The following is a 13,447-nucleotide window of genomic DNA, read 5'->3' as shown; positions in this document are numbered from 1 at the left end:
CTGCAAATCAGTATTGTATGTATTCAAAAGACCACACCATCGTCGGAAATAGTATAAACCAACTAATATCATGAGAAGAGCATGTACATATCCGGATTTAAGGACAGTCAATGGTGCATTGAAATAGTTTGATACCCCCATATAACCATGAAAAGCACGATGAATCTTAATCAGTGATACAAGATCCATGCAATCTTCTGCGTGATATCGTACCGCATAGAGGATTGAAAGAATTCTTAGAGAGGTATTTTAACGGTAATTTACATTCATATCCATTCAACTGTATTCACAATAAAGATGTAAATTTCAAATGGATCAAAAACGTTTTACGGAAAAGTCAACATATCAATTTAACGAAAAAAGCCAACAGATATCAGCTAAGACAGTCTGCTACATCACGTAATGTTACCTAACCCAAACAGGCGAGTTCCACGAAGATGACAATATTTAGTGAAAACTGTTCTAGATGGACGAGGCTAAAAAGGCCTAAAGTATGATGTATGTGTAAAATGGCCATATATCTCCCCTAGTATTTTAGCTTTTAAATCCTAGGAGTTTATGACCGTGTGCATTACGCCACGGTGAGTGCTTTTATTTATTAATCTAACTTAGAGTGCATCAAGCTCTAAAAAGTACCAGACGCTATAAATTTGACAAAATATACTGCCGTCTTATTTGTAAAAAATAACCCGACATGCTGTTTCATTACTTTCTTCAGAGGCTGGTTAATCGCAGTTTGTACATCATATTCTCCAAACAATAAAACACACATATCTAATATTAATTTTTGACGATAGGTCCATATCCTCTATTTCTTTAAATTCATTATTTCCTGATCCCTGGCTTGCTACCCCAAATATCCCCGAATCCAGCATTTATCTAGTCCTCCCGATCTGATACGAATACCAGTTAATGCATTATCAAAGATATTTCTAAACGGCCATTAAATAGACTGGTGTACTGATGAGATGGCTTTTATCCTCTCTTCTTCTATTTCACAACCGTGACACATAGATATAGCGGGCAGCTTTATACCCCTTACATTAAAAGCCCTTCTCTTTCAGGTAGTGCTTAATTCATAGACCACCTGTACTTTATCTATAAAAATCACATCTGTTAGCTAACGAAGACAGAGGGTTTGGTTTTCTATCTTCGATTTTAATATGATTTATTTAAATTCTAATTCATTTAGTCTTCACAAAGTTAATTAAGAGACAGTGTGCTCCCACGTCTGTTCAAGAAGTATCTCTTCTTGGCAGTATTGTGTAAAGGAAATGCTGAAATCAGATTAAAACAAAGTGTTTACGAATCATTAAATACGAACTAAAAAAATCATGCCTTAAGATATCTAATTATTACACAGTAGTGTTAATATTAAGCATGATTGATTACAGATAGACTAAGTATATAATAATATATGTGTTTTCATGGTTGATTACAGATAGACTAAGTATATAATAATATCTGTGTTTCCTAAATGTAATAGAGAAAACTGTAATTCACAGCAAAATAACACAACCAGCCATGTCTGAATATCTTCTATACCAAACATATCAATATTAATTTCAGCACCATTGATACGCCCATTGCCACAACAACATTAAACCATTACTAAAGTATGTAACTTATAAATACCATGTCAAGAAGAACATAGAATTGCCTATAAGATACAATTGTTCCTGTGTCAAAATTCACCCACTACATACGCTAGCAACCCCCCCCCCCCTCTCCCCCATATATAAATATAAATTACGGCCAAAATCTGTACCACAATTGTGCATTCCATTACCAAACGTTCAGCCAACATCAAACGCCATCACCATATAAGTTCTAAGCTCTAGTTTCTCATGTTGCTGACATATGGATCAAGACGTTTACCATTATGTACTACCACTAACTCTGTACCACTGCATGCCATTACAAATTATGTTACGAACGCAATCTTTCAAACTATAAAACACTTTCTTGCCCGACTTACCAGGAACTACGACCAGTATTGACTATTTCGAACTCAAAATGGACAGTTGTCTTACTAAAACAAATCTGACGTATCGTTTACTTTCGGTTATTGTAGCCATCAACATAAGGTGAATTGGATTTCATAACTAGATTTTCCAATGTGATTTGAATTATATGCACTCAGGTTACTTTGTTTTGTCATATGTCGATTACAATTAAAAAACCACCTAAGAATCATTTAAGTTTTAACCACCGAGCGCCATTTATTAAGGCTTAAAACAAAAACTAAATGAAAGAAATATGCAAAATGCATTTGACCATTTATCACTGATCAAGTTGCAGCGCGCTCCTCCCTAAAACCTAAAATCGCCTGTCCTCGAACATACACTGAACATGCCATGTCATTGCCCGATCTAGCTTGGTCATAATAGAAGTCTAAGATGTATGCTAATCACCTTGTCCTATCAGATGAACGGTAAGCCTATTTATCCAAGCTTTGTGACTAAAGAAGCTATTTGAACTCGCACTGCAAACGGACCATACCCCAAAGTATTGGTGTAACTTGGCGTCACGTTACGGTAATGTTTGAAACACGACCCCGATCAAGTTAATTGACTGTGTGCTCGTCTCACGTTCAAAGTGCCTGGTTTTGATATGATCTTAGTATTATATTCACTCATCCTATCTTTCCATCATGTTTGTTCCAACATTGGCTAGTTTTTGTTGTTGAAAGTCGAATATGATGTGAAATAAGAAACCATATTTTATGAATGGACTTTCTTTACACGAACTTCATAATAAGTGAATATAAAAGCAGGCCTCCCGCGGTCGTTAATGCTGGTGGGTCCCCCTGCTTCTATCCAAAACGATCTTATTTTATTTTGTTATAAGGCCATAGTGTATTATCTTGGCTATAGATAATAATGAGCTCTACCGAGGAATAGGGTTAAAGTTTAAAACATCCATTAATTCCCCAGCTTTATCAGTAAGAAATTTTATTATAGAATATGATGCTTAACCCTCGCCGTCCAGGGTTTAAACACGCTCCCAATGCTAACACTGATTGTGATAACATTGTGTTGAGTCTTTATAAAGTGGCGCACATGTATATGGTACTTTCATCAAATAGAACACTTTTCCTCTCTTTTATAATTGATTAATGTCTTTTATATCGATCGTAATACATACTCAGATTTCAATATTTAAACTTGGGATTTTTTATGTAATGAAAAAATTCTATTGTTATTCTGAGAGAACACGAAAGTGCAGTAGATCAATGAAATTAATTTTAATAAACATGTAAAGGGTTTGACTGTAGTTGTAAGTGGATCTCGCACTTGTAACAATTTCAAATATTTTAGATAGGTAAAGTTCTTTTCTACATTTATTTTAAATTTAATTACGGCTAAACAACAAATTAGCCCCCTCTCTCCACCACAAAAAAGAACACACACCTAAAATACATAAATTATAAAAATGAAAAATGAAAAAAAATGAATCCCTCGTTGTAATGATCCACTGATAGACTGGAAATGTATGACTAAATGTTTTGAAATAATTTGAACACAACAACACTAAAATGCGCAAATGGATGATATATAATATATAGCTTTTGTGCGAAAAATGTAAATGTAGCAAAAATGGAGAGAAAATGAGAAAACTATACACCCTGGCTGACTATAGCGCAACTGAATGTGATACTGTAGAAAGCAATGGGTAATTGTATTATCACAACTCCACAACAATATAAAGATACTTGTATTATCAGTTTAATTAAAAAAAGAACAAGATGCCATGACATTCTTTAAGAAATACATCATTCATGAAAGATGCAATTAATTGTGTACGTAAACTTTGAAAACGAAGACTCAAAATGTTGTGAGGAGAAAAACAAAACAATATTTTGTTAGCAACGTCAATGTGGTTTGGAACAATATCAAATTATCTAAACATCATATAAATGATGATATAGTATTTATTTATTATTTTATTTTTCGTTATTCAGGTGAAATTTATAATATAGATAGATTAATATATCAAATATATATACATGAAAACTATTTTCTACAACAATGAAGTAGCTAGTATCTCTGACTTAATGAGATTGGTGTAAAATTTGTAAAGTTAAACACATATTATAATGCTATTTTTAAGTCATTTCCTGAAATATTTTGATTTCGTTTATATAAACTTAATCTTATAATAATATAAGACACACTTGTTTATCAATTTTCAGAAAGTTTCAATATAAATAGTAATTAAAAAAAAGAATACCAATGCCTACATTATGAATTATTTGATACCAAACACAAAGTATGGAATATTGAAGGTTATCACATATATCAGCCTTCCTAATCATATAAGTATTAAGACCGTTTCTAATATACATATTCCAAACAGTATACGACAGACCTTATTCACCACGTTCATTACCCTTCTTATCATTAGGCTATAATAATTTGATTTTATTGAAAATACTACATTTATTTGCTTCTATTAAGTAAGTTACATTACACTTTTATTTTCTCTTGTTACCAAGTACACAATACATTTACAGTTCTAACCTTTAACAATATTACAAAAAGTTCTCGGTGTCAGGCACATTAAACATATGCGCTGTGTAGCTTAAAATAAAGATGTTTTAAGTTCCTTAACTCCATAACTAATTCAAATTCATTTATATTTGTAACATAGAATGAGACTGAATATGATGTTAATGTACTTGTTCACATCAGCATTAATTATTGTCACGAATCACCCAGCACGTGATCGGGTCACGTGTCCAGACGGTCTGATTTATTAGGAGAATTCAGTTCTTCCCTCAAGTAGAAAATTATATTCGGTACATTATTTAATTTACATACTATAATTCATTGCCGATATAACGTACGTGTAACATGTATAACTATTCATCAAAATCCAGATAAAACTACATTAAATATTATATAAATTAGAAAGTTGACGTTACAATTAAAGTGAAGTATCGTAGTGATTACCCTCATATCCAACAGGAGTTTTACGACTAGGGAAGTTTCATAGGGATGTTCATTACTTTGTGGTGATTCAAAAATATTTCTCCAATCTTTATACTACCAAGTTCTGATTTATTGTATTATAACACATATAAAAGGTAATATTCCTATCGAGTAAAGTCTCGTTACTAATATAGTTTCGGGTTTAAGAAAGTAAGACTTAAGTTACGAGAACTATTCTGCTAGCTTTGATTTCAGAAACAAACTGATTTCATTTTGAATCATTTTCGCCTTTTTTATTATTTTTATTAGTTGTATTTAAAATCAATATATAATTCTACTACAATGATAATATTAACGAATCTATTCAGCTGTATTTAAGCGTTTTAATGCCTTAGAAACTGCCATTTTCAATAATAAAAAAATTCTCATAGTCCTAAAAAGTGTTCTCATGTGGCGCAATCACAGTAATTTCTTTACGACACTGCGCGTGTCTTTAAACATTTTTCCTTTTTAAATGGACTTCTTTAAACCTTCTTAATGCACAACATTACTTGATCACAAGGCACGATATTCCACGCGATGGGGACAGAAAATACAAATAAAATCGATTTAATTCAATGTTTGTTTGTCTCCACTGCTAGTCTCAGACTTTTTACTTCCGTTTGTTCCCGTTGTTATTTTTTATCCATGATTGCCATTAAGATGTTTTTGAGGCTCTAGTGATTCTATTTCAACCGCGGATAAGCGACACAAAATGTACATTTCATTTCTAGAAGTGGCTAGGCTGAATCTATTGTCATGACTGCCACTTCAAAAACAGCCATTTTCCACCTCTTGCTGGTCCTAACAATTGTATTACCATAAGAATACCATTTCCATCACAAAAACGTGTTCTCAAGTAAGCGTGTTTACAGCATGTTTTTTCTTATCCCCTAATCATTACCGAACTATTTAAACTAGTTTTCTTTGACAGACAAGGCAGCTCTAGGAATTCCTTTTGTTTGGTCGAAAAGGGTTTCTTTGTCAAGGAAAAACATAAATAAAATATATTGAGATTTATTTCATAGGGAAGGGAATTACAAGCGTTTTACCGTTCTATTACTTGTTGTTGCGAGCCATCAAGAGCAGCGATGTGATCTGTTCTTAGATAGTAATATATGCAGATTCTTGCCCTATTTGTCAATCTTCTTTCTTTGATTTCTCTACTGGAGTGGACCGTTTAGCGTATAACTCTAGACTATGTCAGTATTTGCATTCTGTGGAGATATTGATTCGCCACACAATATGTTCACTGACCCCCTGAGGGGCAAACGGTTACTGCGATGTCCGGCCAATTTCCAGTCGCTCGCTAGGGACATTTCTTCATCAACGGAATGACTCTGTCTTCCACGCCAACCAATCGCATCGTGTTCTCTTAATTTCAAAACAATGATAGGGAAATTAGATTGTAGTACCGAGCTTCATTGTAAATCGACCCGCTTGGTCTGCGTGACCGGGATCTAAAACGTGTTGCCTCCTTTGAGAATGACTACTTTCAAAAGTGACAACAAAGAAATTAAGTCATGTTAAAATTATCAATTGTTTTATGGGTCTTAGTGTTAATTGAAATTCTTAATTAGTAATGATCTCGTAAGTTTAAACCCCACGTCCGCCATTCATTTGGGAGATAAACGTCGATGGATTTCTGAGCGGGCCGTCAGATATTCACAGGAACCACACCAGGTCCAAATGGCCCCTGCGATAGCTGCTGGAAATCTCCACACTCCGTTAAGGACCCACCGCGTTTCTAGGGGCCATTCAAACAGGTTTGACTCTTTAGGGGCCAAAATTGACTATTAAGTGGTCTAGGAGGGGTCGTTTGGCTTTCGTGATAACATAGGGTTCAGATAATTTGTTCCAAACTTGTGCGGATCGTAAGGATGTGAACGCAATCTGTTAAATAATTCTTCAGAGTTGCGGATCTCTGACGCCGATTTCAATCATAATTTGCAATTTGCAGACCCGACCGGAAAACATGTGAAGGCATAGTTGAGGGACCCCTTCACAATTCTTAGTAGTTGAGTATTTGTACTTTCTAATATTGTATTACTTTTACATCAAAGCAGTTCATTCCGGTCTCTGAAGGGATTTTCTTAGAATTTAGGTTAAATAAATATCAAATAATTTTGTTTGCATTGGCAGAACTGCGCTATCTTATTTAAAACAATACGCATTCGTGTCATTTAGGTATTTCTTACATTAATCAATTCAATTCTCTTTGTATACTACCTTCTTCGTTGAAAGTTGTTTAACGCACTGGCAACATATTATAGATTTATAGAATAGGTAAAAATTACAATAAGAAAACCACTTACTGCATGTTTATAGTACAATCAAAATAACAATTATTCAAATGTTGAACATTTTCTGGTACATGTTCATTTCACTTCACTTAACCTAATATAATTTTTGATAGATCTGCCTTTGTAATTATCTATCTGCAATGCCCATCATTTAACACCTAAAATATGACATGCATGTGACATTTTCTTGGCTGTAGGCGATTCCTCTGATATTAACGAGATAGTTACTTTTTGATTTTTCTAAATTGAAAAAAAAAACCATCAAAATAAGGTCGCCCCAATATAGTCGTGTATGCGTTTGGTACACCAGTGGCGTAGGACACTGCGATTTGTGTCTCCTTGTGACAGCGGGATTTTAAAGTAAACTAAGTAAAACTCCCTAAGATACACAGCAGGTTGTCAGTGCAGTGCAACATGGAACCGACAACAGGTGAACCCATCACCCTAACCCCTGTATTTTTAGCATGAAGTTAAAAGTGATTTTCATGGACGATCTCTGATCTATCCGTGGATTTGAAAATTTTCACAGAAAATATAAACGACATTTCAATCGTTTAAATAATAATCATTTACAAACTATATGATGAAGACATATACCATTATCGACATCAAACTGACCGTATCAATGTAAAGAATATCAGTGTGATATGACGAGTAAGTCAGAAGTTACGGTCAGTGTTGTATTTTATGACATTTTATTCAAATATGCATTTTTGCAAGAAGGAAGTTGTGTTAGTTGTATATAACTGTATATAACATGACAAAAATACTGTGTTTAAGGGATGTATTCAGGTGTTAACATGTTTCTATTTACATAAATATACATGTGTTTAGCTTAAATGTCATCTTTGACAAGAAGCTGGATTTATTTGTGAGTTCGTTCTAATTCTGAATATGAAGACATCATTATGTAAGAGATTTTAACTTACACTTTCTCATATTTGACCTACGTGTTGACATCTGAAGCTTTCTAGTCATTTTACTGGCTGGTGATTAGATATTACCATAAATAAGCTACAAATACTTGTCGACAGAACATTAGTTTGCACAACAAAGTCGTCTATTTGTTGTATATACGTGAAGTGAATGTAGAAACATTATATATTCTCTCCAAATGCATTGTTTGAATATGTTTTTTGAGTGATACATTCAATACATAAGTTACATCAAAATATGAATAGATCAATAACCATAACAAAATCAGGGGTTAGAAATGTATCTATTTTTCAATTTAAAATTTGTCAAGGTATTTTTTTTATCTTATTAGATTTAGTTAGAGGACACTTGTAGATAGTTATGTAATAACAGATGATACTTGATTAATTACAGGTGAAACTTGTGTTGTTATCTGTTGGATCTCGGTGTGAATCAATACGTAATTTGTATATAGATATAGTAAAACAGGACTGTAATCTCTGGCGCATTTTTATGATAAAAATGATGTCGAATAACACTGTGATGGAATTAGAATACGAAAACCAAATCTGCAATTATTAAACATCTCCTGAAGAACAGCGGTAGCTGTGAAAGCGCGAGAGATTGCAATTTTGTTTTATTTTTGTTTTTTTTCGTATATATATATATTTATATTTTATAACTCAATGTTTATAATAACCATGTTTAGTTCGGGAATCAGAAGAAGAAGCGAAGGACAGACAATTGTTTTGCAATTAAATAAACAAAGTTATATTGATATAACCTAAGTACAACCTGGTTTCCGTAAAAAGTATCAATAAAAATTACAACAGAATGTCTTTTTCTTTCTGTTACAGAACAGGTGATCAACACAAAGATATCATCGATGTGCAATGAGAAGCCGGTTTTCAAGCCAAATTGAACAGAGGACAAAATATGGCTAGAACCTCTTTGTTTTCTGTAAGTTTAAAAGACAAGATGTTTTACATCTGTTATATGCGTGTTCATTTGAAGTGTCTTAAGATTCCCTCGTTATATATATTATAATATGGTATCTTATAATAATCTAACATTTAGATATGCTTAAATCTGACGTTTTAAACAATTTCTTGCACATCGTTTCGATGTAACTCGCTGGCTCAGGTAGTTATCAATGGCATTTTATAGTAACGCCATTGTACCCAGATTGATACTCTACCCAAATTGATACCCAAATTGAGAAAATAGCTGAAACATTTGTTTTGATAAAGTTTACCTCATTTCTCAGTGGTGATACCAAAGATGCATCATTTATTGATAATTACAAAAAACGTCTGCTAATGAAACAAAATCTCTAAAAGTTTAGTTTTGAGTAATTTTCATATGCAATCATTTAACATAATCCTTTGCTTTCATTTAATCGAGCTACTCCTAATTAATAAAACAAACTTGATTATCATGACTTTTAATAATCAGGGGGTCCATGTCGTGTTAACAATGACATAAAACTTTAACGACACAGATAACCAATGTAATTCGATTTGGATTTCACATACATGCTATTTATAGATGTCAAATTGCCTCTGGTAGCAAATGAGTCTGCGGATAGGTTCAATTTGATGCATGTGCACTGTGCTGTAATTATAATAACATGACCATACTTGGCAAAGAAATTGATTTAATTTGCAGATCAAACAAACACACACCCTTGCCAAACGCATGTAAGACCTTGCCGTGGGTGACAAGTAAATGTCTAAACCAATTCTGTGCATGTTCGGAATTGAAATCAACGATTTCACCCTCGTGCGTTATTGAGATTTATTACTCTGTTTGTTAATCCATGTCTTCCGGTCTCCTCTGGTGTACAAAGCAAAATCAAAAAAATGAAATAGCAAGTACCTTATACATATGGAAATATAGATTATTTATCTATTTTTTAATTAAAGTGTACATCTGGCAGTTTTTAAGTATATTTCTTTAAACCTCATTATCTGACATACAACATTTGCATTTAAAATATGATATTGTTTTAATTTTTGAAACAAACTTGACACTATTTGACAAATTACCACTTACTTATGCTACACAAACATGTGTTTCTTTTCAAATATGTTGTCAAAATGAAAACATACCAAGACGTATTCGAATTTTCTCTGTCTGACTTATTACAGAAGACGGTGAAATTTCCTTATATAGATATACACACGTCTAAAGTGTCCCCTAAGTCATGTGTCAAAACGCTCATTAATTAAAAACCTGCATAATTAACCGATGTGTGCCTATGCACATTCGTAAATATACACTTCAACTAAAACAATTAATGTCGAAGGCTTCAAAGACACATGTTTGGAAAGGGCACCCTGCCGTAGACCTCTATTGTCACTCAAATCCTCAAGGAAGTTCTTTGGAATCCAACATATATCCCCTCAGCAGTATGACAAAAATCATGTGTTTCTTGATTAATTACTTAAATATGGTGTTAAACATATGTCTAACAGAAACCTATTCTTAAATACCATTCAATTCGAAGTGTATTATTTTAACCCTGAGTGATAAACTGTAATTCATTAAGTATCTGTATTTAAGTTCGTGTATGGTTTTAATTAATATTATGTTTGTAATACTATAAGTGCACAATATAGAGAAAAAAAATACAGGTAATGAATGGTGTTTCTTGAAACAAAATTTTACCTAATGAATTGCCTTACTTTGGTTTTTTCAGTCATGTCCAAAGGTTCGCATAAATCGGCAGCTGATTCAATCAATTATTATTGTTTATGTGAAATTAAAATACATGTTGCAATGCCATATTGTAATGTGCTATTATTTGAAATCTTGTTCTGCCTTAATTAAGAACAAAACATTTTATTTTTTTTTATTTTCGAACCCCTGTATGAATTGCACATATTGAATGGAAACATGCAATATCTAATATCTATTATGTAATCTTGCTTTTTTTTCAATGTTTTTTCTTGTTTTTCAATGAATCTTTCCTTTTCTGTCCAAAATAATTCCGGATACAAAGCGACATTCGTAGAGGACACAAACGTCTCAATCGGGTTGAATGTTATTTATTTTCGATTGTGATTAAGAAACGATCGTTAAAAACAAGAAAAGAGAGGATTTTGTTGATTCTAAGTGTCTAGACAGCCGGTGCATGTGTTTGTACTGTCATCAGCGTTTGGACATCAGTCTTTACTTCTACGCACAAAAGTCTGAACAACTGTTATCTAACCGTTCAATAGCTCGCCAACCATCACATAGACTTGTTGGCTTCAACTTCAATCCAGCAGATTAATTACACTTATTGAGTTTCATTAAAAGAGATATGAAAATGTTTAGTTAAAGTGATGCATGTCACAGATTTATTTTAGAGGCACTTGAGACTATTATCTATCTCCCTTGTCAAGGTTGGCACTTACATAACCAAACAAAGATTGCTCTCGGATAACGTTTGTGAAAACGGCAAATTAGAAAAGTGAAAAAATAGACAGATGCCTGTACTGTTAAAACTAGATGTGAATTTTCAGGCACATTTTATCAATAAAGCCCCATCATAACTTTTGTCATTTTTTCTCGATGTATTCGCGAGTGTAAGAATTACCCTCAATCATTTCAAGTAATTTCCTAAATGTACCGAACAGTTAAAGATTACAGGGAACAGTGCACGGACCATTCCATTGAGTTATCTTGGAACAAAACCCTATTTAATACGGCCATAAACAACCTCCAAATACTATTTCCCTGCCCCGTATATTTTCGGAATGGCATATTTGTGTTGTGACTTGGGCTAGCCGGTGACACCCATGCGAACGGACCACCATATCTGGGTTCTGTCATGGTATTCCCCTACATTATAACTGGCTATAATTCATTTTGAAAGCTAATAAACCAGATTTTATTGTATTCGACACACGTGCAGCCATTGATTAGGACCGGAATTAAATTAAATGGGAGCTGAGCGTTTGTCTAGCGGTCTATCGGCTCCTTTGCTTGTCACAAACAAATCCCGTATCCCCAGAGCCCTCTGGTGGCCATCCACGGAATTACCAGTCAGCCTCATGCGCATGATTCCAAAAGCTACGACTATGGGTGACATGGCGATCGGGGTCTTTATAACGCTTAATCCATCTTGGATTGCTGTAACAGCTTTAGCTGAACATCCGTAATCTCAATTTAGCGTGTTACTGACTACGATTACAAAAAATCTCTTAACAACGAAGTGCATTTTCTGGGTTTTTTGTTACAAAATAAAGAATTTGTTTCACGTTTATATATAATTGTATATAAACCTGTTCGGATAATACAATAAAAGTGGTACTTTTGTAAATTATAAATGTAAGCCTTAAAACATAATAGCTAATAGCTATGTACTCTTATGATAAATAAGCTGCCTACATTTAAATATATTAATTTTAATCAATTATGAATATATTGTGATCATGTTTTTTTTTTTAATTTAAGTTTTTGATTTCGTGTTTATTTGACAATATAAGCATTATTTTACGGTGCAGTTTACATTTGTTGCATATATCTTGAATAATAAAAAAGAAAATGTCAACTTAAAGACATAGTTTTGATATCACTATAAATAAAAAAAAAGATTTACTGATAACAAAGAAGGGGAGATAATTACTTCTTACATCACGTGCGTCTGAGTATACAGGTTAATATCTTCCCATGATAAATTAGTCTATATAGTACCATCTAAATAAATTAAGTACAAAATTTAACTCTAATTGAATACGAATAGACATAATTATCAAATCTATTAGATTTATATCGACACAAAGTTAATAGGATATTTATTCAAACGGAATCAATCTGTTCATATATGAAATGTTTAAAACCTATTCCTCTTTGTTTGTTTATATATGTGTGATTTAATTTGGTATATTTATCATTTTATCAACATTAGTTGTAAATAACTTGGTGATGATAAGTTGTCAGGTAGGTGTTGAGATGTATAACAGTTTGTGTTTGTTCTTGTAGTGTTTATTTAGGCTAATTAATTTCTTTTGTAGGATGCTCGTTATATCATTGATGTCAGTATATACCAAGGGATCATAATAAACTCACGTTTGTCGCGCCAGTATCATTTTCCCACAGAGGTAGAAGTATGAAAGAAACAATAGTGAGATTTGGTATGAAAACAAAAAAACGGAAAATATGTCAGCCAATGTTAGCCAGTTAGGTCTATATGTGAACCTAATGGAATTCCAAACTTGTAATTATTGCGTTAGCGCAGTGATGGAAACATCTTGTCAAAAATGTGCA

General features: G+C 33.0%; 1 long non-coding RNA gene across 4 annotated transcripts in view; it reads left to right on the top strand.

The window, feature by feature from the left end:
- Positions 1-13,447, top strand: part of LOC138335094 (uncharacterized) — a 119,567-nt gene that overhangs the window by 93,834 nt on the left and 12,286 nt on the right. For all 4 annotated transcript variants that reach the window (XR_011210236.1, XR_011210233.1, XR_011210234.1 and 1 more), the window contains one exon: positions 9,049-9,151. This is a non-coding gene — a long non-coding RNA (uncharacterized lncRNA). The remainder of the gene's footprint in view (positions 1-9,048; positions 9,152-13,447) is intronic.

This window comes from Argopecten irradians, chromosome 1, assembly GCF_041381155.1.
Source record: "Argopecten irradians isolate NY chromosome 1, Ai_NY, whole genome shotgun sequence".
NCBI lineage: Eukaryota > Metazoa > Mollusca > Bivalvia > Pectinida > Pectinidae > Argopecten > Argopecten irradians.
This window is presented reverse-complemented; position numbering and strand designations above follow the sequence as displayed.